Source organism: Pseudophryne corroboree, unplaced genomic scaffold (genome assembly GCF_028390025.1).
Source record: "Pseudophryne corroboree isolate aPseCor3 unplaced genomic scaffold, aPseCor3.hap2 scaffold_150, whole genome shotgun sequence".
NCBI classification, from domain to species: Eukaryota; Metazoa; Chordata; class Amphibia; order Anura; family Myobatrachidae; genus Pseudophryne; species Pseudophryne corroboree.
In genome coordinates, this window is record NW_026968131.1 from 1,288,304 (window position 1) to 1,310,846 (window position 22,543).

At 47.9% G+C, this 22,543-nt stretch overlaps 16 non-coding genes and 1 pseudogene across 16 annotated transcripts; 10 read left to right on the plus strand and 7 right to left on the minus strand.

Annotated features, from left to right (window-relative positions):
- Nucleotides 1-1,935: 1,935 nt before the first annotated feature.
- Nucleotides 1,936-2,099, plus strand: LOC134999716 (U1 spliceosomal RNA). Its single transcript, XR_010201791.1, has one exon. It is a non-coding gene; the product is annotated as a U1 spliceosomal RNA (small nuclear RNA).
- Nucleotides 2,100-2,251: 152 nt separating this feature from the next.
- On the plus strand, nt 2,252-2,414 carry LOC134999936 (U1 spliceosomal RNA). The gene has a single exon (XR_010202001.1). It is a non-coding gene; the product is annotated as a U1 spliceosomal RNA (small nuclear RNA).
- A 671-nt stretch (nt 2,415-3,085) lies between these two features.
- LOC134999761 (U1 spliceosomal RNA) lies at nt 3,086-3,249 on the plus strand. Its single transcript, XR_010201834.1, has one exon. It is a non-coding gene; the product is annotated as a U1 spliceosomal RNA (small nuclear RNA).
- A 152-nt stretch (nt 3,250-3,401) lies between these two features.
- On the plus strand, nt 3,402-3,564 carry LOC135000049 (U1 spliceosomal RNA). The gene has a single exon (XR_010202087.1). It is a non-coding gene; the product is annotated as a U1 spliceosomal RNA (small nuclear RNA).
- Nucleotides 3,565-4,237: 673 nt separating this feature from the next.
- LOC134999785 (U1 spliceosomal RNA) lies at nt 4,238-4,401 on the plus strand. The gene has a single exon (XR_010201857.1). It is a non-coding gene; the product is annotated as a U1 spliceosomal RNA (small nuclear RNA).
- A 152-nt stretch (nt 4,402-4,553) lies between these two features.
- Nucleotides 4,554-4,716, plus strand: LOC134999935 (U1 spliceosomal RNA). Its single transcript, XR_010202000.1, has one exon. It is a non-coding gene; the product is annotated as a U1 spliceosomal RNA (small nuclear RNA).
- A 655-nt stretch (nt 4,717-5,371) lies between these two features.
- On the plus strand, nt 5,372-5,535 carry LOC134999690 (U1 spliceosomal RNA). Its single transcript, XR_010201766.1, has one exon. It is a non-coding gene; the product is annotated as a U1 spliceosomal RNA (small nuclear RNA).
- A 9,696-nt stretch (nt 5,536-15,231) lies between these two features.
- LOC134999390 (U1 spliceosomal RNA) lies at nt 15,232-15,394 on the minus strand. The gene has a single exon (XR_010201493.1). It is a non-coding gene; the product is annotated as a U1 spliceosomal RNA (small nuclear RNA).
- A 152-nt stretch (nt 15,395-15,546) lies between these two features.
- LOC134999780 (U1 spliceosomal RNA) lies at nt 15,547-15,710 on the minus strand. The gene has a single exon (XR_010201852.1). It is a non-coding gene; the product is annotated as a U1 spliceosomal RNA (small nuclear RNA).
- A 675-nt stretch (nt 15,711-16,385) lies between these two features.
- On the minus strand, nt 16,386-16,548 carry LOC135000098 (U1 spliceosomal RNA). Its single transcript, XR_010202129.1, has one exon. It is a non-coding gene; the product is annotated as a U1 spliceosomal RNA (small nuclear RNA).
- A 152-nt stretch (nt 16,549-16,700) lies between these two features.
- LOC134999617 (U1 spliceosomal RNA) lies at nt 16,701-16,864 on the minus strand. The gene has a single exon (XR_010201696.1). It is a non-coding gene; the product is annotated as a U1 spliceosomal RNA (small nuclear RNA).
- A 674-nt stretch (nt 16,865-17,538) lies between these two features.
- Nucleotides 17,539-17,701, minus strand: LOC134999965 (U1 spliceosomal RNA). The gene has a single exon (XR_010202028.1). It is a non-coding gene; the product is annotated as a U1 spliceosomal RNA (small nuclear RNA).
- Nucleotides 17,702-17,853: 152 nt separating this feature from the next.
- On the minus strand, nt 17,854-18,017 carry LOC134999767 (U1 spliceosomal RNA). The gene has a single exon (XR_010201840.1). It is a non-coding gene; the product is annotated as a U1 spliceosomal RNA (small nuclear RNA).
- Nucleotides 18,018-18,610: 593 nt separating this feature from the next.
- LOC134999468 (U1 spliceosomal RNA) lies at nt 18,611-18,738 on the minus strand (annotated as a pseudogene).
- A 144-nt stretch (nt 18,739-18,882) lies between these two features.
- On the plus strand, nt 18,883-18,998 carry LOC134999496 (U5 spliceosomal RNA). The gene has a single exon (XR_010201575.1). It is a non-coding gene; the product is annotated as a U5 spliceosomal RNA (small nuclear RNA).
- A 270-nt stretch (nt 18,999-19,268) lies between these two features.
- LOC134999552 (U5 spliceosomal RNA) lies at nt 19,269-19,384 on the plus strand. The gene has a single exon (XR_010201630.1). It is a non-coding gene; the product is annotated as a U5 spliceosomal RNA (small nuclear RNA).
- Nucleotides 19,385-19,670: 286 nt separating this feature from the next.
- LOC134999594 (U5 spliceosomal RNA) lies at nt 19,671-19,786 on the plus strand. Its single transcript, XR_010201672.1, has one exon. It is a non-coding gene; the product is annotated as a U5 spliceosomal RNA (small nuclear RNA).
- The last annotated feature ends 2,757 nt before the right edge of the window (nt 19,787-22,543 follow it).

Below are 22,543 nucleotides of genomic sequence, written 5' to 3' on the forward strand. Positions count from 1 at the left end.
CACAAAGTAGGCAGACGGGAGGAGAAGTCAGGATAGTACACAAGGGCATCCTTTTCTCTTAGTCCGTAAAGGATGCTGGGGTCACATTAAGAACCATGGGGTATAGACGGGATCCGCAAGAGACATGGGCACTTTAAGACTTTCAAAGGGTGTGAACTGGCTCCTCCCTCTATGCCCCTCCTCCAGACTCCAGTTATAGGAACTGTGCCCAGGGAGACGGACATTTCGAGGAAAGGATTTATTGTTAAACTAAGGTGAGCATCTTACCAGCTCACACCTTAAGCATGCCGCAGAACGTGGCAGAACGTGGCATTCAACAGAACACAAGCCAACGGCATGAACAATTGCAGCAAGAAGGCCAGGTACCCTACACCATAACAGGGGTTTTCGAAATTTTGACTTGTCTACTTAAAGATCACCAAAATCTGATAACAAGGTCAATTACATCCCTGGGTGGTATTGAACCACAAACCTTTTGGTTAATAGCCGTACACACTAACTGATTGCGCCACAGCGACACTTTGCAAAAGTACATACTGACAAAGGCTAATAAGCATTCTCATGCTGCTTTCTCATGTGGAAGTCTGTTTAATGTGAAAACAAGGTGATATCTAATTAGCACACAGGTAAGGAATTAAGAAAATCTTTATTTAAGGGTGAAGATGTTTCTCACAAAATTGTTGCCCCAATGCATCATTGAAATTCAAGCTGGAAAGATGATTTTAATATATCACTTGTACATTTTGTATTGCTCTTCTGGTGACAATGTAGTTTGTTTTTGTCAATTACCATTTTAATAATAGGGTAAAGAAAATTAAGTGGATTTTTGAAAGAAAACAATACTGTCAATATACTATTAAAACAAATTAAAATGGTAAAAGTTATTGTACTTTAAGTAAAAATAAAAGCTAAAATATCAATCCCAGTTTTGGATTACTTTAAATGGACTGCAGATCTCTCTTGGCCTGGACCTATGGGGGTCAAATGCAGGACATTGCATGTCAGCCATGTTGTCACATCTCGGCTGAAAGAATACAAAATTATATATATACAGTCACTTGAAAACATTATTGGTGATTATTCCTGCAGGTAATCACCACACCTTAGATCACATATAATGTGTGATCCTCCTTTCTCTATTCAAACGTGACAGCAAGGCTCACCCATTGCACTCTGGGTGTGCTGCTCCTGCGATTTCCCCAAATGTGGGAAACTTGACTGCATAATTTGTGTTTCCCCTGGTCGGCTCTCGTATAATTCAGATCTCTTTGTCTCAGGTCTCTCTCCAGCCTAGTTTGCTGTCTGTTTCCACTTCTCTTTTCTTGAGCTGCTCCCTTCTATGCCCTTGCGCACTATCCTGACTTCTCCCGTCTGCTTACTTTGTGCCTTCCAATGCACAATGCAAACTACAGGTAGTGCTGCAGGGCCCACACCCTTTTACTTGCCGTACAGAGCAGCTCTGGAGCTGTTACAGAGCCCAGCTACTGCAAGAAATCAGCTTGAATGCTTCAGGGGCTGAGGCATAGCCAACATGAGCCCCACACCGAAGGAGGGTGGAGGTGTTTAATGCGGACTAGGGGTCATCCAAGCGCCGCAAAAGGCCGCCATGCCCTGCACGCCCCTTTTCTCTTTTCACATGCAGACGAGGGTTGAAGCCAACTTTGACCCACTGCTTGGATGACATCACCATATGCAAATCCATCTGCTGCAGGCCTTCCCCCAGGAATGCTTGCACTAGTTGTTGCATTTGGTTTGTTGTTTGGGGTTGCTTCAGTTTTAGGCAGCCTTCTGCCCTCCCATGTTCATCTGAAAATATGTGTTCTCCCTGCAGTTGTTGTCCCCAGATGAGAGTTCCCTTGTGCTGCCTCAGTTGAATCTCCTTTACTTGACAGAGATGTGCCTGAGCAGCGGCCCTCCCCAGCCCTATCCCAAATCATACTTATTTTGCATAGGCGATACCATGGTCATGAAGATTGTTTTCCCAGGGTGAGGTTCATTCATTGCATTCTGGGTATGCTGACCCCTGTGATTTCCCCAAATGTGGGAAACTCGACTGCATTATTTGTGGTAGTGGGGGACTGTGTTTGTGCTTTCCTCTGGTCAGCTTTGGTAAAAGTCAGATTTCTTTGTCTCAGATCTTCCTCTAGCCTTGTTCTTCTTTCGAGAGTTCCCTTGTGCTGCCTCAGTTGGATCTCCTTCACTTGACAGGGGGGTACCCGAGCAGCGACCCTCCCCAGCTCTAGCCCAAATCCTACTTACCTGCCAGGTGAGATACTATGATCATGAAGGTGCTTCTCCCAGGGCAAGGCTCACCCATTGCACTCTGGGTGTGCTGCTCCTGCGATTTCCCCAAATGTGGGAAACTTGACTGCATAATTTGTGTTTCCCCTGGTCGGCTCTCGTATAGTTCAGATCTCTTTGTCTCAGGTCTCTCTCCAGCCTAGTTTGCTGTCTGTTTCCACTTCTCTTTTTTTGAGCTGCTCCCTTCTATGCCCTTGCGCACTATCCTGACTTCTCCCGTCTGCTTACTTTGTGCCTTCCAATGCACAATGCAAACTACAGGTAGTGCTGCAGGGCCCACACCCTTTTACTTGCCGTACAGAGCAGCTCTAGAGCTGTTTCAGTGCCCAGCTGCTGCAAGAAATCAGCTTGTATGCTTCAGGGGCTGGGGCATAGCCAACATGAGCCCCACACCGAAGGAGGGTGGAGGTGTTTAATGCGAACTAGGGGTCATCCAAGCGCCGCAAAAGGCCGCCATGCCCTGCACGCCGCTTTTCTCTTTTCATATGCAGACGAGGGTTGAAGCCAACTTTGACCCACTGCTTGGATGACATCACCATATGCAAATCCATCTGCTGCAGGCCTTCCCCCAGGAATGCTTGCTCTAGTTGTTGCATTTGGTTTGTTGTTTGGGGGTGCTTCAGTATTAGGCAGCCTTCTTCCCTCCCATGTTCATCTGAAAATATGTGTTCTCCCTGCAGTTGTTGTCCCCAGATGAGAGTTCCCTTGTGCTGCCTCAGTTGAATCTCCTTTACTTGACAGAGATGTGCCTGAGCAGCGGCCCTCCCCAGCCCTATCCCAAATCATACTTATTTTGCATAGGAGATACCATGGTCATGAAGATTGTTCTCCCAGGGTGAGGTTCATTCATTGCATTCTGGGTATGCTGACCCCTGTGATTTCCCCAAATGTGGGTAACTCGACTGCATTATTTGTTGTAGTGGGGGACTGTGTTTGTGTTTTCCTCTGGTCAGCTCTGGTAAAAGTCAGATTTCTTTGTCTCAGATCTTCCTCTAGCCTTGTTCTTCTTTCGAGAGTTCCCTTGTGCTGCCTCAGTTGGATCTCCTTCACTTGACAGGGGGGTGCCCGAGCAGCGACCCTCCCCAGCTCTAGCCCAACTCCTACTTACCTGCCAGGTGAGATACTATGATCATGAAGGTGCTTCTCCCAGGGCAAGGCTCACCCATTGCACTCTGGGTGTGCTGCCCCTGCGATTTCCCCAAATGTGGGAAACTTGACTGCAGAATTTGTGTTTCCCCTGGTCGGCTCTCGTATAATTCAGATCTCTTTGTCTCAGGTCTCTCTACAGCCTAGTTTGCTGTCTGTTTCCACTTCTTTTTTCTTGAGCCCCTCCCTTTTATACCGTTGTGCACTATCCTGACTTCTCCTCCTGTCTGCTTACTTTGTGCCTTCCAATGCACAATGCAAACTACAGGTAGTGCTGCAGGGCCCACACCCTTTTACTTGCCTTACAGAGCAGCTCTGGAGCTGTTACAGTGCCAAGCTGCTGCAAGAAATCAGCTTGAATGCTTCAGGGGCTGGGGCATGGCCAACATGAGACCCACACCGAAGGAGGGTGGGGGTGTTTAATGCAAACTAAGGGTCATCCAAGCACCGCAAAAGGCCGCCATGCCCTGCACGCCCCTTTTCTCTTTTCATATGCAGACGAAGGTTGAAGCCAACTTTGACCCACTGCTTGGATGACATCACCATATGCAAATCAATCTGCGGCAGGCCTTCCCCCAGGAATGCTTGCACTAGTTGTTGCATTTGGTTTGTTGTTTGGGGGTGCTTCAGTATTAGGCAGCCTTCTGCCCTCCCATGTTCATCTGAAAATATGTGTTCTCCCTGCAGTTGTTGTCCCAGATGAGAGTTCCCTTGTGCTGCCTCAGTTGAATCTCCTTTACTTGACAGAGATGTGCCTGAGCAGCGGCCCTCCCCAGCCCTATCCCAAATCATACTTATTTTGCATAGGAGATACCATGGTCATGAAGATTATTCTCCCAGGGTGAGGTTCATTCATTGCATTCTGGGTATGCTGACCCCTGTGATTTCCCCAAATGTGGGTAACTCGACTGCATTATTTGTGGTAGTGGGGGACTGTGTTTGTGTTTTCCTCTGGTCAGCTCTGGTAAAAGTCAGATTTCTTTGTTTCAGATCTTCCTCTAGCCTTGTTCTTCTTTCGAGAGTTCCCTTGTGCTGCCTCAGTTGGATCTCCTTCACTTGACAGGGGGGTGCCCGAGCAGCGACCCTCCCCAGCTCAAGCCCAACTCCTACTTACCTGCCAGGTGAGATACTATGATCATGAAGGTGCTTCTCCCAGGGCAAGGCTCACCCATTGCACTCTGGGTGTGCTGCCCCTGCGATTTCCCCAAATGTGGGAAACTTGACTGCATAATTTGTGTTTCCCCTGGTCGGCTCTCGTATAATTCAGATCTCTTTGTCTCAGGTCTCTCTCCAGCCTAGTTTGCTGTCTGTTTCCACTTCTTTTTTCTTGAGCCCCTCCCTTTTATACCCTTGTGCACTATCCTGACTTCTCCTCCTGTCTGCTTACTTTGTGCCTTCCAATGCACAATGCAAACTACACACCCTTTTACTTGCCTTACAGAGCAGCTCTGGAGCTGTTACAGTGCCAAGCTGCTGTAAGAAATCAGCTTGAATGCTTCAGGGGCTGGGGCATTGGCAACATGAGCCCCACACCGAAGGAGGGTGGGGGTGTTTAATGCGAACTAAGGGTCATCCAAGCGCCGCAAAAGGCCGCCATGCCCTGCATACCCCTTTTCTCTTTTCATATGCAGATGAGGGTTCCAGACAACTTTGGCCCACTGCTTGGATGACATCACCGTATGCAAATCCGTCTTCTGCAGAACTTCCCCCAGGAATGCTTGTACTAGTTGTTGCATTTGGTTTGTTGTTTGGGGGTGCTTCAGTATTAGGCAGCCTTCTGCCCTCCCATGTTCATCTGAAAATATGTGTTCTCCCTGCAGTTGTTGTCCCCAGATGAGAGTTCCCTTGTGCTGCCTCAGTTGAATCTCCTTTACTTGACAGAGATGTGCCTGAGCAGCGGCCCTCCCCAGCCCTATCCCAAATCATACTTATTTTGCATAGGCGATACCATGGTCATGAAGATTGTTCTCCCAGGGTGAGGTTCATTCATTGCATTCTGGGTATGCTGACCCCTGTGATTTCCCCAAATGTGGGAAACTCGACTGCATTATTTGTGGTAGTGGGGGACTGTGTTTGTGCTTTCCTCTGGTCAGCTCTGGTAAAAGTCAGATTTCTTTGTCTCAGATCTTCCTCTAGCCTTGTTCTTCTTTCGAGAGTTCCCTTGTGCTGCCTCAGTTGGATCTCCTTCACTTGACAGGGGGTGCCCGAGCAGCAATCCTCCACAGCTCTGGCCCAACTCCTACTTACCTGCCAGGTGAGATACTATGATCTTCACTGTTAGGGCAATCAGGATGTGGAATTCCCTGCCAGGGAAGGTGGTAATGGCGGACTCTGTAATTGGATTTAAAAAAGGAATGGATACATTTCTGAATGAAAAAGCTATCCAAGGTTATAATACTTAAAATATCAACATGGTTAATCCGGGGGTAACATGAGTTGTAGTAGCTAACTAGTCATAAAACATTATTCAGCAAGTATGTAGAATCATCACAACTTAAAACAGGTTGAACACGATGGGCAATTTGCCTCTATTCAACCTCAAAAACTATGTTACTATATGTTACTATATTACTATGTTACTGTAGTATACAGAACACCACAATGCAATGAGCAGGGATAGTGAGCACTGATGAGGATACTAGAACTGACACTGAGCAGCAAGATGCAGCACTGGACTATTAGTAATGTACTGTAGTATGCTGAGCACAACAATGCAGCACAAGACAATGAGCAGTGATACTGAGCACTGATGAGGATACTACTGAGAACTGACACTGAGCAGGAGAGACACACTACTAGTATTACTGAGCAGCAATAAGTATCCACTGATACTGAGCACTGATATTGAGATTTCCACTGAGAGAACATAGCCACGTCCTCTCCGCTCTCTCTTCAATGCACGAGTAAAAATGGCGGCAACGCGCAGCTCTTTATATGGAATCCGAATCTCGCGAGAATCCGACAGCGGGATGATGACATTTTCCCTTGTTCAGGTTTTCCGAGTCAGGCGGGAACAACCGAGCCTGCCTCGTACCAGTGTAAACCACGTGGAGTTCGTGGGGAATTCGGTTCTCGGAGAACCGAACCCGCTCCTCTCTACCTTATACCCATCAATTTTTTTTATTTTCAATCTAAGCCCCTGCAGTTTTCTGTAAGCATCTGCTTTGCTATGATGATCAACAAGTCACAAGGGCAAACACTCAGGGCTTGAGGCGTAGATCTTAGGACCAGCTGCTACAAGCATGGCAGAGGTGTCACTATCACTGGTGACACCCAGAGAGGTGGCGAGGGAGATTGTAATGCAGTGCGCGCAGATAAGCAGCGCAATGGTAAAAAGGAGGCATGGTTTCATAGGTAGGGGCGTTGCCTGGTGGCCTGAATCTACATTTTGTTGCTCCGGGTGTCCCGGGGGTTGGGGGCTGCACCGGGGACTAGTGTGTGAGCGGTGCTGGCTCCTGCACAGTGACATGGCATGGCCACTAGAGATGTGCACCGGAAATTTTTCGGGTTTTGTGTTTTGGTTTTGGGTTCGGTTCCGCGGCCGTGTTTTGGGTTCGAACGCGTTTTGGCTAAACCTCACCGAATTTTTTTTGTCGGATTCGGGTGTGTTTTGGATTCGGGTGTTTTTTTCAAAAAACCCTAAAAAACAGCTTAAATCATAGAATTTGGGAGTCATTTTGATCCCAAAGTATTATTAACCTCAATAACCATAATTTCAACTCATTTTCAGTCTATTCTTAACACCTCACACCTCACAATATTATTTTTAGTCCTAAAATTTGCACCGAGGTCGCTGGATGACTAAGCTCAGTGACCCAAGTGGCCGACACAAACACCTGGCCCATCTAGGAGTGGCACTGCAGTGTCACGCAGGATGGCCCTTCCAAAAACACTCCCCAAACAGCACATGACGCAAAGAAAAAAAGAGGCGCAATGAGGTAGCTGTGTGACTAAGCTCAGCGACCCAAGTGGCCGACACAAACACCTGGCCCATCTAGGAGTGGCACTGCAGTGTCACGCATGATGGCCCTTCCAAAAAACACTCCCCAAACAGCACATGACGCAAAGAAAAAAAGAGGCGCAATGAGGTAGCTGTGTGACTAAGCTCAGCGACCCAAGTGGCCGACACAAACACCTGGCCCATCTAGGAGTGGCACTGCAGTGTCACGCAGGATGGCCCTTCCAAAAAACACTCCCCAAACAGCACATGACGCAAAGAAAAAAAGAGGCGCAATGAGGTAGCTGTGTGACTAAGCTCAGCGACCCAAGTGGCCGACACAAACACCTGGCCCATCTAGGAGTGGCACTGCAGTGTCACGCAGGATGGCCCTTCCAAAAACACTCCCCAAACAGCACATGACGCAAAGAAAAAAAGAGGCGCAATGAGGTAGCTGTGTGACTAAGCTCAGCGACCCAAGTGGCCGACACAAACACCTTGCCCATCTAGGAGTGGCACTGCAGTGTCACGCAGGATGGCCCTTCCAAAAAACACTCCCCAAACAGCACATGACGCAAAGAAAAAAAGAGGCGCAATGAGGTAGCTGTGTGACTAAGCTCAGCGACCCAAGTGGACGACACAAACACCTGGCCCATCTAGGAGTGTCACTGCAGTGTCACGCAGGATTGCCCTTCCAAAAAACACTCCCCAAACAGCACATGACGCAAAGAAAAAAAGAGGCGCAATGAGGTAGCTGTGTGACTAAGCTCAGCGACCCAAGTGGCCGACACAAACACCTGGCCCATCTAGGAGTGGCACTGCAGTGTCACGCAGGATGGCCCTTCCAAAAAACACTCCCCAAACAGCACATGACGCAAAGAAAAATAAAAGAAAAAAGAGGTGCAAGGTGGAATTGCCTTGGGCCCTCCCACCCACCCTTATGTTGTATAAACAGGACATGCACACTTTAACCAACCCATCATTTCAGTGACAGGGTCTGCCACACGACTGTGACTGAAATGACGGGTTGGTTTGGACCCCCACCAAAAAAGAAGCAATTAATCTCTCCTTGCACAAACTGGCTCTATAGAGGCAAGATGTCCACCTCATCATCATCCTTCGATTCATCACCGTGTACATCCCCCTCCTCACAGATTATCAATTCGTCCCCACTGGAATCCACCATCTCAGCTCCCTGTGTACTTTGTGGAGGCAATTGCTGCTGGTCAATGTCTCCACGGAGAAATTGATTATAATTCATTTTAATGAACATCATCTTCTCCACATTTTCTGGAAGTAACCTCGTACGCCGATTGCTGACAAGGTGAGCGGCGGCACTAAACACTCTTTCGGAGTACACACTTGTGGGAGGGCAACTTAGGTAGAATAAAGCCAGTTTGTGCAAGGGCCTCCAAATTGCCTCTTTTTCCTGCCAGTATACGTACGGACTGTCTGACGTGCCTACTTGGATGCGGTCACTCATATAATCCTCCACCATTCTTTCAATGGTGAGAGAATCATATGCAGTGACAGTAGACGACATGTCCGTAATCGTTGGCAGGTCCTTCAGTCCGGACCAGATGTCAGCATCAGCAGTCGCTCCAGACTGCCCTGCATCACCGCCAGCGGGTGGGCTCGGAATTCTGAGCCTTTTCCTCGCACCCCCAATTGCGGGAGAATGTGAAGGAGGAGCTGTTGACCGATCAAGTTCCGCTTGACTTGATAATTTTCTCACCAGCAGGTCTTTGAACCCCTGCAGACTTGTGTCTGCCGGAAAGAGAGATACAACGTAGGTTTTAAATCTAGGATCGAGCACGGTGGCCAAAATGTAGTGCTCTGATTTCAACAGATTGACCACCCGTGAATCCTGGTTAAGCGAATGAAGGGCTCCATCCACAAGTCCCACATGCCTAGCGGAATCGCTCTGTCTTAGCTCCTCCTTCAATGTCTCCAGCTTCTTCTGCAAAAGCCTGATGACGGGAATGACCTGACTCAGGCTGGCAGTGTCTGAACTGACTTCACGTGTGGCAAGTTCAAAAGGTTGCAGAACCTTGCACAACGTTGAAATCATTCTCCACTGCGCTTGAGACAGGTGCATTCCACCTCCTATATCGTGGTCAGATGTATAGGCTTGAATGGCCTTTTGCTGCTCCTCCATCCTCTGAAGCATATAGAGGGTTGAATTCCACCTCGTTACCACTTCTTGCTTCAGATGATGGCAGGGCAGGTTCAGGCGTTTTTGGTGTTGCTCCAGTCTTCTGTACGTGGTGCCTGTACGCCGAAAGTGTCCCGCAATTCTTGTGGCCACCGACAGCATCTCTTGCACGCCCCTGTCGTTTTTTAAATAATTCTGCACCACCAAATTCAAGGTATGTGCAAAACATGGGACGTGCTGGAATTTGCCCAGATATAATGCACGCACAATATTGCTGGCGTTGTCCGATGCCACAAATCCACAGGAGAGTCCAATTGGGGTAAGCCATTCTGTGATGATCTTCCTCAGTTGCCGTAAGAGGTTTTCAGCTGTGTGCGTATTCTGGAAAGCGGTGATACAAAGCGTAGCCTGCCTAGGAAAGAGTTGGCGTTTGCGAGATGCTGCTACTGGTGCCGCCGCTGTTGTTCTTGCGGCGGGAGTCAATACATCTACCCAGTGGGCTGTCACAGTCATATAGTCCTGAGTCTGCCCTGCTCCACTTGTCCACATGTCCGTGGTTAAGTGGACATTGGGTACAACTGCATTTTTTAGGACACTGGTGAGTCTTTTTCTGAGGTCTGTGTACATTTTCGGTATCGCCTGCCTAGAGAAATGGAACCTAGATGGTATTTGGTACCGGGGACACAGTACCTCAATCAAGTCTATAGTTGGCTCTGAAGTAATGATGGATACCGGAACCACGTTTCTCACTGCCCAGGATGCCAAGGCCTCAGTTATCCGCTTTGCAGCAGGATGACTGCTGTGATATTTCATCTTCCTTGCAAAGGACTGTTGGACAGTCAATTGCTTGGTGGAAGTAGTAAAAGTGGTCTTACGACTTCCCCTCTGGGATGACCATCGACTCCCAGCAGCAACAACAGCAGCGCCAGCAGCAGTAGGCGTTACACTCAAGGATGCATCGGAGGAATCCCAGGCAGGAGAGAACTCGTCAGAATTGCCAGTGACATGGCCTGCAGGACTATTGGCATTCCTGGGGAAGGAGGAAATTGACACTGAGGGAGTTGGTGGGGTGGTTTGCGTGAGCTTGGTTACAAGAGGAAGGGATTTACTGGTCAGTGGACTGCTTCCGCTGTCGCCCAAAGTTTTTGAACTTGTCACTGACTTATGATGAATGCGCTGCAGGTGACGTATAAGGGAGGATGTTCCGAGGTGGTTAACGTCCTTACCCCTACTTATTACAGCTTGACAAAGGCAACACACGGCTTGACACCTGTTGTCCGCATTTCTGTTGAAATACTTCCTCACCGAAGAGCTGATTTTTTTGGTATTTTCACCAGGCATGTCAATGGCCATATTCCTCCCACGGACAACAGGTGTCTCGCCGGGTGCCTGACTTAAACAAACCACCTCACCATCAGAATCCTCCTTGTCAATTTCCTCCCCAGCGCCAGCAACACCCATATCCTCCTCATCCTGGTGTACTTCAACACTGACATCTTCAATCTGACTATCAGGAACTGGACTGCGGGTGCTCCTTCCAGCACTTGCAGGGGGCATGCAAATGGTGGAAGGTGCATGCTCTTCACGTCCAGTGTTGGGAAGGTCAGGCATCGCAACCGACACAATTGGACTCTCCTTGTGGATTTGTGATTTTGAAGAACGCACAGTTCTTTGCTGTGCTTTTGCCAGCTTAAGTCTTTTCATTTTTCTAGCGAGAGGCTGAGTGCTTCCATCCTCATGTGAAGCTGAACCACTAGCCATGAACATAGGCCAGGGCCTCAGCCGTTCCTTGCCACTCCGTGTGGTAAATGGCATATTGGCAAGTTTACGCTTCTCCTCCGACGATTTTTATTTAGATTTTTGAGTCCTTTTTTTACTGATCTTTTGTGTTTTGGATTTTACATGCTCTGTACTATGACATTGGGCATCGGCCTTGGCAGACGACGTTGATGGAATTTCATCGTCTCGGCCATGACTAGTGGCAGCAGCTTCAGCACGAGGTGGAAGTGGATCTTGATCTTTCCCTATTTTTGGAACCTCAACATTTTTGTTCTCCATATTTTAATAGGCACAACTAAAAGGCACCTCAGGTAAACAATGGAGATGGATGGATACTAGTATACTTATGGATGACGAGTGACTGACGACACAGAGGTAGCTACAGCCGTGGACTACCGTACTGCGTCTGCTAGTATAGAGATGATAATTAATGATATAAAAAAAATATATATATAACTACTGTAGGTATATATAATATAATGACGGACCTGGTGGACACTGTCAGCAGACTGCTAAACTACTAGTATGAAGAAGATAGAAAAAAACTTCCACCACAGGTAGGTAGGTATACAATTATGGACGAGCACTGACGACACAGAGATAGCCACAGCCGTGGCCTACCGTACTGCGTCTGCTAGTATAGAGATGATAATTAATGATATAAAAAAAAATATATATAACTACTGTAGGTATATATAATATAATGACGGACCTGGTGGACACTGTCAGCAGACTGCTAAACTACTAGTACAGTATGAAGAAGATAGAAAAAAAAACCCACCACAGTTAGGTATACAATTATGGACGAGTGACGACACAGAGGTAGGTACAGCCGTGGACTACCGTACTGCGTCTGCTAGTATAGATAATATAATAAATATATTACTACTGTAGGTATATAATATAATGACGGACCTGGTGGACACTGTCAGCAGACTGCTAAACTACTAGTATGAAGAAGATAAAAAAAAAACCCACCACAGGTAGGTAGGTATACAATTATGGACGAGCACTGACGACACAGAGATAGCCACAGCCATGGACTACCGTACTGCGTCTGCTAGTATAGATAATATAATAAATATATTACTACTGTAGGTATATAATATAATGATGGACCTGGTGGACACTGTCAGTAGACTCCTAAACTACTAGTATGAAGAAGATAGAAAAAAAAAACCCACCACAGGTAGGTAGGTATACAATTATGGACGAGCACTGACGACACAGAGATAGCCACAGCCGTGGACTACCGTACTGCGTCTGCTAATATAGAGATGATAAAGATGAAAAAAAAAATATAACACTACTGCAGATAAATATTTATATAATATATGTATGACGGACCTGCTGGACACTGTCAGCAGAATGCGTTTATAGAATAAAAAAAAAACACCACAGGAGTGTTTAACTTTTTCAGGCAGACAATATACTGGTGGTCACACTGGCAGCAAAAGTGTTCACTGTACTCCTGCTATAACTGCTCCCCAGTCTCCCCCACAATTAAGCTGTGTGAGCAGTGAGCACTCAGCACAGTCAGATATACATAGATGATATATCATGCAGCACACTGAGGCTGAGCACAGATATGGTATGTGTATCGTTTTTTTTCAGGCAGAGAACGGATTATAAATAATAAAACTGGTGGTCACTATCAGCAAAACTCTACACTACTGAGTACTCCTGACAAGTTCAACTGCTCCCCAAATTAGTAGTAAATCAAATGTCACTCGTCTCTATCTTCTAATCTAAACGGAGAGGACGCCAGCCACGTCCTCTCCCTATCAATCTCAATGCATGTGTGAAAATGGCGGCGACGCGCGGCTCCTTATATAGAATCCAAGTCTCGTGAGAATCCGACAGCGGGATGATGACGTTCGGGCGCGCTCGGGTTAACCGAGCAAGGCGGGAGGATCCGAGTCTGCTCGGACCCGTGCAAAAAAGGGTGAAGTTCGGGCGGGTTCGGATTCCGAGGAACCGAACCCGCTCATCTCTTATGGCCACCCAGCATGACGCCTCCCTTCTTGACCATGCTGTAATTGCAGTCGCACTGCAGTTCAGCGTGATCATAAAAAATGGTGTAGCCTCCTGCTGGTGCAGACTGTATGTGCGCGCAGGAAGCCGCCACCATTTTTGTGATCACAGCGGCTGAATGTGATGTCATACAGCCGCTGTGACCACGCCCCCTGTGTCTCCTCCATTGCAGACCCCATTTTGAAGCCTTGCCCCCGCACCGCTCCATCCCTGACTTGGAAATGGAGTGTTGCTGACCCCCCTCTCCCCCCCTGCCCCGATTGACAGGCAGAGGCGATCGCATTCTCTGCGGGGTGCCGCAGAAAATGCAGGCACATGCGTATGCTCTTAGCAATTTTTGCAGTTGGATCACTTATTGTGATTGCAATCCAACCTGAATCAGGCCCTATTACCTATCACAATGCGCTGCGGGCAGTACAAAATTGGTTTAATATAGGAGAAAAACCCCCAGACCTGTGCTCCTTAACTGTACCTGGTGGCTAGTGGAGCGGCTGCCCAGTAATCAGTGTCCACGCCAGTGCGCACACGGTCCACCCCCTACGGCCACGCTCCCCTTCATCAGCGGCCTCGTGATCCGGAAGGGCGGTGTGTGTGTGACTGACCTTAGGAAGAAACCGGAGCCTCCGCTGCAGTGACCCAGCAACCAGGGCACGGGAGTATACAGCGCCGCTGGGAGTGATGAAGCTGCAGTAAAGATGTCTATTAGACCTAGCCTGCTGCAGCCCTTGTAGATTCTCATAAAACAAGTTCTTCTATCCTTGTCAAAATGAATAGCTAAGAATAGGCTGCCTAAGGCAGGCCCCTGTTAAGTGGCCTGCTACTGAAGGCACCAACTACAAACTGAGCTCCCTGTTCATGGAAGCGGGGTTATAGAGGAGGATGCACTGAGCATCTTGGGAACAGTCAAAAGCTTTGAGCCGGTTGGTGCCTCAGATCAAGATCCTACTCTACACCCCAATGTGAATCCTTGTGGAGTCCTGTGTACCCCACAGAAGAAATTAATGTGTCACACCCATTGGCAGCAACCTTAGAATAGCTGCTGATGGGCACAATTGAGAAAGGAAGGGGGGGGGGGGACATTTGAATCCAGCACATAGATGCAATTCAAATATGTAATTTGTACCTTCCTATTTTAAAATATAATGGATGAACTTCACCCTGTGAGAACAATCTTCATGATCAAGAGATCTCATATGCAAAATAAGTATGAGTTGGGATAGGGCTGGGGAGGGTGGCTGCTCGGCCCCTCCCCCGTCAAGTTAAGGAGATTCAACTGAGGAAGCACAAGAGAACTCTCGTCTGGGGACAACAACTGCAGGGAGACCACATCTTTTCAGATGAACATGGGAGGGCGGAAGGCTGCCTAATACTGAAGCACCATCAAATATCAAACCATATGCAACAACTAGTACAAGCATTCCTGGGGGAAGGTCTGCAGCAGACGGATTTGCATACGGTGATGTCATCCAAGCAGTGGGCCAAAGTTGGCTGGAACCCTCATTTGCATATGAAAAGAGAAAAGGGGCATGCAGGGCATGGCGGCCTTTTGCGGTGCTTGGATGACCCCTAGTTCGCATTAAACACCCCCACCCTCCTTTGGTGTGGGGCTCATGTTGGCTATGCCCCAGCCCCTGAAGCATTCAAGCTGATTTCTTGCAGCAGCTGGGCACTGTAACAGCTCCAGAGCTGCTCTGTAAGGCAACTAAAAGGGTGTGGGCCCTGCAGCACTACCTGTAGTTCGCATTGTGTGTTGGAAGGCACAAAGTAAGCAGACGGGAGAAGTCAGGATAGTGCGCAAGGGCATAGAAGGCAGTGGCTCCAGAAAAGAGAAGTGGAAACAGACAGCAAACTAGGCTGGAGAGAGACCTGAGACAAAGAGATCTGAATTATACGAGAGCCGACCAGGGGAAACACAAATTATGCAATCAAGTTTCCCACATTTGGGGAAATCGCAGGAGCAGCACACCCAGAGTGCAATGGGTGAGCCTTGCCCTTGGAGAAGCACCTTCATGATCATAGTATCTCACCTGGCAGGTAAGTAGGAGTTGGGCTAGAGCTGGGGAGGGTCACTGCTCGGGCACCCCCCTGTCAAGTGAAGGAGATCCAACTGAGGCAGCACAAGGGTACTCTCGAAAGAAGAACAAGGCTAGAGGAATATATGAGACAAAGAAATCTGACTTTTACCAGAGCTGACCAGAGGAAAACACAAACACAGTCCCCCACTACCACAAAAAATGCAGGCGAGTTTCCCACATTTGGGGAAATCACAGGGGTCAGCATACCCAGAATGCAATGAATGAACCTCACCCTGGGAGAACAATCTTCATGACCATGGTGTCTCCTATGCAAAATAAGTATGATTTTGGATAGGGCTGGGAGGGCCGCTGCTCAGGCACATCTCTGTCAAGTAAAGGAGATTCAACTGAGGCAGCACAAGGGAACTCTCATCTGGGGACAACAACTGCAGGGAGAACACATATTTTCAGATGAACATGGGAGGGCAGAAGGCTGCCTAAAACTGAAGCACCCCCAAACAACAAACCAAATGCAACAACTAGTGCAAGCATTCCTGGGGGAAGGCCTGCAGCAGATGGATTTGCATATGGTGATGTCATCCAAGCAGTGGGTCAAAGTTGGCTTCAACCCTCATCTGCATATGAAAAGAGAAAAGGGGCGTGCAGGGCATGGCGGCCTTTTGCGGTGCTTGGATGACCCCTAGTTCGCATTAAACACCCCCATCCACCTTTGGTGTGGGGCTCATGTTGGCCATGCCCCATCCCCTGAAGCATTCAAGCTGATTTCTTGCAGCAGCTGGGCACTGTAACAGCTCCAGAGCTGCTCTGTAAGGCAAGTAAAAGATTGTGTGGGCCCTGCAGCACTACCTGTAGTTTGCATTGTGCATTGGAAGGCACAAAGTAAGCAGACGGGAGGAGAAGTCAGGATAGTGCACAAGGGTATAGAAGGGAGGGGCTCAAGATAAAAGAAGTGGAAACAGACAGCAAACTAGGCTGGAGAAAGACCTGAGACAAAGAGATCTGAATTATACGAGAGCCGACCAGAGGAAACACAAATTATGCAGTCAAGTGTCCCACATTTGGGGAAATCGTAGGAGCAGCACACCCAGAGTGCAATGGGTGAGCCTTGCCCTGGGAGAAGCAACTTCCTGATCATAGTATCTCACCTGGCAGGTAAGTAGGAGTTGGGCTAGAGCTGGGGAGGGTCGCTGCTCGGGCACCCCCCTGTCAAGTGAAGGAGATCCAACTGAGGCAGCACAAAGAAACTCTCGAAAGAAGAACAAGGCTAGAGGAAGATCTGAGACAAAGAAATCTGACTTTTACCAGAGCTGACCAGAGGAAAGCACAAACACAGTCCCCCACTACCACAAATAATGCAGTCGAGTTTCCCACATTTGGGGAAATCACAGGGGTCAGCATACCCAGAATGCAATGAATGAACCTCACCCTGGGAGAACAATCTTCATGACCATGGTAACTCCTATGCAAAATAAGTATGATTTGGGATAGGGCTGGGGAGGGCCGCTACTCAGGCACATCTCTGTCAAGTAAAGGAGATTCAACTGAGGCAGCACAAGGGAACTCTCATCTGGGTACAACAACTGCAGGGAGAACACATATTTTCAGATGAACATGGGAGGGCAGAAGGCTGCCTAATACTGAAGCATCCCCAAACAACAAACCAAATGCAACAACTAGTAAAAGCATTCCAGGGTGAAGGTCTGCAGAAGACGGATTTGCATACGGTGATGTCATCCAAGCAGTGGGCCAAAGTTGGCTGGAACCCTCATCTGCATATAAAAAGAGAAAAGGGTTATGCAGGGCATGGCGGCCTTTTGCGGCGCTTGGATGACCCCTAGTTTGCATTAAACACCTCCACCCTCCTTCGGTGTGGGGCTCATGTTGGCTATGCCCCAGCCCCTGAAGCATTCAAGCTGATTTCTTGCAGCAGCTGGGCACTGTAACAGCTCCAGAGCTGCTCTGTAAGGCAAGTAAAAGGGTGTGGGCCCTGCAGCACTACCTATAGTTCGCATTGTGCGTTGGAAGGCACAAAGTAAGCAGAAAGGAGGAGTAGTCAGGATAGTGCGCAAGGGCATAGAAGGGAGCGGCTCAAGAAAAGAGAAGTGGAAACAGACAGCAAACTAGGCTGGAGAGAGACCTGAGACAAAGAGATCTGAATTATACGAGAGCCGACCAGGGGAAACACAAATTATGCAGTCAAGTTTCCCACATTTGGGGAAATCGCAGGAGCAGCACACCCAGAGTGCAATGGGTGAGCCTTGCCCTGGGAGAAGCACCTTCATGATCATAGTATCTCACCTGGCAGGTAAGTAGGAGTTGGGCGAGAGCTGGGGAGGGTCGCTGCTCGGGTACTTCCCTGTAAAGTGAAGGAGATCCAACTGAGGCAGCACAAGGGAACTCTCGAAAGAAGAACAAGGCTAGAGGAAAATCTGAGACAAAGAAATCTGAGTTTTACCAGAGCTGACCAGAGGAAAGCACAAACACAGTCCCCCACTACCACAAATAATGCAGTCGAGTTTCCCACATTTGGGTAAATCACAGGGGTCAGCATACCCAAAATGCAATGAATGAACCTCACCCTGGGAGAACAATCTTCATGACCATGGTATCTCCTATGCAAAATAAGTATGATTTGGGATAGAGCTGGGGAGGGCCGCTGCTCATGCACATCTCTGTCAAGTAAAGGAGATTCAACTGAGGCAGCACAAGGGAACTCTCATCTGGGGACAACAACTGCAGGGGGAACACATTTTTTCAGATGAACATGGGAGGGCAGAAGGCTGCCTAAAACTGAAGCACCCCCAAACAACAAACCAAATGCAACAACTAGTACAAGCATTCCTGGGGGAAGTTCTGCAGAAGACGGATTTGCATACGGTGATGTCATCCAAGCAGTGGGCCATAGTTGGCTGGAACCCTCATCTGCATATGAAAAGAGAAAAGGGGTATGCAGGGCATGGCGGCCTTTTGCGGTGCTTGGATGACCCTTAGTTCGCATTAAACACCCCCACCCTCCTTCGGTGTGGGGCTCATGTTGGCCATGCCCCATCCCCTGAAGCATTCAAGCTGATTTCTTGCAGCAGCTTGGCACTGTAACAGCTCCAGAGCTGCTCTGTAAGGCAAGTAAAAGGGTGTGGGCCCTGCAGCACTACCTGTAGTTTGCATTGTGCATTGGAAGGCACAAAGTAAGCAGACAGGAGGAGAAGTCAGGATAGTGCACAAGGGTATAAAAGCGAGTTTCCCACATTTGGGAAAATCACAGGGGTCAGCATACCCAGAATGCAATGAATGAACCTCACCCTGGGAGAACAATCTTCATGACCATGGTATCTCCTATGCAAAATAAGTATGATTTGGGATAGGGCTGGGGAGGGCCGCTGCTCAGGCACATCTCTGTCAAGTAAAGGAGATTCAACTGAGGCAGCACAAGGGAACTCTCATCTGGGGACAACAACTGCAGGGAGAACACATATTTTCAGATGAAAATCTTGGTCATGCTCTGGTTTCTCTTCAGAACGAACAAATCTTTTGCCTTTTACTAAAGATTTCCGTGGAGAGGAGCAAAACCGAGTTTTATCTCAATTTTTGCATGCCCCATCTTTTTGGGGTTTCTTTTATCGGTTTAAAGATAGAATGAGTGTGCTTTAATGTAAGTTCATTTGCATAGAAATGACAGTAAATGTTTGTTTCTTTTCAAACAGAACTTTCTTGACCATGCTACTTGCTTGAAAGATCTGGGAGCACATGGAATGCAGTACAAACCATGCTTATAGCAAGGAGAAGCCAGGTGAGAAATCTGCTTTCTTTCAAGTTGGGCGCTCACTTTGATCTGAATGAGGACTGCTGGCACAGCATTTAGGCGACAGGTGGAATCTTGGTCATGCTCTGGTTTCTCTTCAGAACGAACAAATCTTTCGCCTTTTATTAAAGATTTCTGTGGAGAGGAGCAAAACTGAGTTTTATCTCAATTTTTGCATGCCCCATATTATTGGGGTTTCTTTTATCAGTTTAAAGACAGAACGAGTGTGCTTTCTTGTTAGCTTTAATGTAAGTTTATTTGCATAACAATGACTATAAATGTCTGTTTCTTTTCAAGCAGAACTTTCTTGACCATACTCATTGCTTGAAAGATCTGGGAGCACATGGAAAAGAGTACAAACCATGTTTATAGCAAGGGGAAGCCTGGTGAGAAATCTGCTTTCTTTCATTCAAATTGGGTGCTCACTTTGATCTGAATGAGAACTGCTGGCATGGCACTCAGGCGACAGGTGGAATCTTGGTCATGCTCTGGTTTCTCTTCAGAACTAACAAATATTTCGCCTTTTATTAAAGATTTCCGTGGAGAGGAGCAAAACTGAGTTTTATCTCAATTTTTGCATGCCCCATATTATTGAGGTTTCTTTTATCAGTTTAAAGACAGAACGAGTGTGCTTTCTTGTTAGCTTTAATGTAAGTTTATTTGCATAACAATGACAGTAAATGTTTGTTTCTTTTCAAACAGAACTTTCTTGACCATGCTACTTGCTTGAAAGATCTGGGAGCACATGGAAAACAGTACAAACCAAACAGTATCACAAGAGCCTTTATTTGATCTTTCATGAAGATAGAGCAGAATTGAGGACACGTCAACAATTTCTGCCGAAGGTGGTTCATCTTTCCACATGGTGCCTTTGGCCACTGACACCTTCGTTGAGTCAAAGTCTCTGGCTGTGGTCAGAACTTTGAAAATGTATGTCACCAGAACGGTTCAGATTAGGAAAACAGAGGCTCTGTTTGTCCTGTATGCTCCCAACAGGATTTGGTGTCCTGCTTCCATGCAGACCATTATGCGCTGGATCTGTGGTAAGATTCAGCATGCTCGTTCCACGGCAGGATTGCCGTTACTGAAGTAGGTGAAGACCCATTCTACTAGAAAGGTGGGTTCATCCTTGGCAGCTGGTCGGGGAGTCTCGGCATTGCAACTTTGCCGAGCAGCTATTTAGTAAACACTTTTGCTAAGTTTTACAAGTTTGATACCTTGGCTGATGATAACCTTAAGTTGGGTCATTCGGTGCTGCAGAGTCGTACGCACTCTCCCACCCGTTCAAGAGCTTTGGTATAACCCCATGGTTCTTAATGTGACCCCAGCATCCTCTAGGTCGTATGAGAAAATAGGATTTTAATACCTACCGGTAAATCCTTTTCTCTTAGTCTGTAGAGGATGCTGGGCACCCGTCCCAGTCCATACTGTGTCTGCAGTTATTACTTGTGGTTATACACATGTTGTGTTATGGTTCTGGTCAGCTTTTTGCTGCAATTGTTCATGCCATTGGCTTGTGTTCTGTTGAATGCCACTTTCTGCGGCATGCTTAAGGTGTGAGCTGGTAAGATGCTCACCTTAGTTTAACAATAAATCCTTTCCTCGAAATGTCCGTCTCCCTGGGCACAGTTCCTATAACTGGAGTCTGGAGGAGGGGCATAGAGGGAGGAGCCAGTTCACACCCTTTGAAAGTCTTAAAGTGCCCATGTCTCTTGCGGATCCCGTCAATACCCCATGGTTCTTAATGTGACCCCAGCATCCTCTACGGACTAAGAGAAAAGAATGCCCTTGCGCACTATCCTGACTTCTCCTCCCGTCTGCTTACTTTGTGCCTTCCAACGCACAATGCGAACTACAGGTGGTGCTGCAGGGCCCACACCCTTTTACTTGCCTTACAGAACAGCTCTGGAGCTGTTACAGTGCCCAGCTGCTGCAAGAAATCAGCTTGAATGCTTCAGGGGATGGGGCATGGCCAACATGAGCCCCACACCAAAGGAGGGTGGGGGTGTTTAATGTGAACTAGGGGTCATCCAAGCACTGCAAAAGGCCGCCATGCCCTGCATGCCCCTTTTCTCTTTTCATATGCAGAAGAGGGTTCCAGTCAACTTTGGCCCACTGCTTGGATAACATCACCGTATGCAAATCCGTCTGCTGCAGACCTTCCCCCAGGAATGCTTGTACTAGTTGTTGCATATGGTGCTTCAGTATTAGGCAGCCTTCCGCCCTCCCATGTTCATCTGAAAAGATGTGGTCTCCCTGCAGTTGTTGTCCCCAGACGAGAGTTCCCTTGTGCTTCCTCAGTTGAATCTCCTTAACTTGACGGGGGAGGGGCTGCCCGAGCAGCCACCCTCCCCAGCCCTATCCCAACTCATCCTTATTTTGCATATGAGATCTCTTGATCATGAAGATTGTTCTCACAGGGTGAGGTTCATCCATTATATTTTAAAATAGGAAGGTACAAATTACATATTTGAATTGCATCTATGTGCTGGATTCAAATGTCCCCCCCCCTTCCTTTCTCAATTGTGCCCGTCAGCAGCTATTCTAAGGTTGCTGCCAATGGGTGTGACACATTAATTTCTTCTGTGGGGTACACTGGACTCCACAAGGATTCACATTGGGGTGTAGAGTAGGATCTTGATCTGAGGCACCAACCGGCTCAAAGCTTTTGACTGTTCCCAAGAAGCTCAGTGCATTCTCCTCTATAACCCCGCTTCCATGAACAGGGAGCTCAGTTTGTAGTTGGTGCCTTCAGTAGCAGGCCAATTAACAGGGGCCTGCCTCAGGCAGCCTATTCTTAGCTATTAATTTTGACAAGAAAAGAAGAACTTGTTTTATGAGAATCTACAAGGGCTGCAGCAGGCTAGGTCTAATAGACATCTTTACTGCAGCTTCATCACTCCCAGCGGCGCTGTATACTCCCGTGCCCTGGTTGCTGGGTCACTGCAGCGGAGGCTCCGGTTTCATCCTAAGGTCAGTCACACACACACCACCCTTCCGGATCACGAGGCCGCTGATGAAGGGGAGCGAGGCCGTAGGGGGTGGGCCGTGTGCGCACTGCGGTGGACACTGATTACTGGGTAGCCGCTCCACTAGCCACCAGGTACAGTTAAGGAGCACAGGTCTGGGGTTTTTTTTTCCTCCTATATTAACCCAATTTTGTACTGCCCGCAGCGCATTGTGATAGGTAATAGGGCCTGATTCAGGTTGGATTGCAATCACAATAAGCGATCCAACTGCAAAAATTGCTAAGAGCATACGCATGTGCCTGCATTTTCTGCGGCACCCCGCAGAGAATGTGATCGCCTCTGCCTGTCAATCGGGGCGGGGAAGGGGGGGAGAGGTGGGTCAGCAAC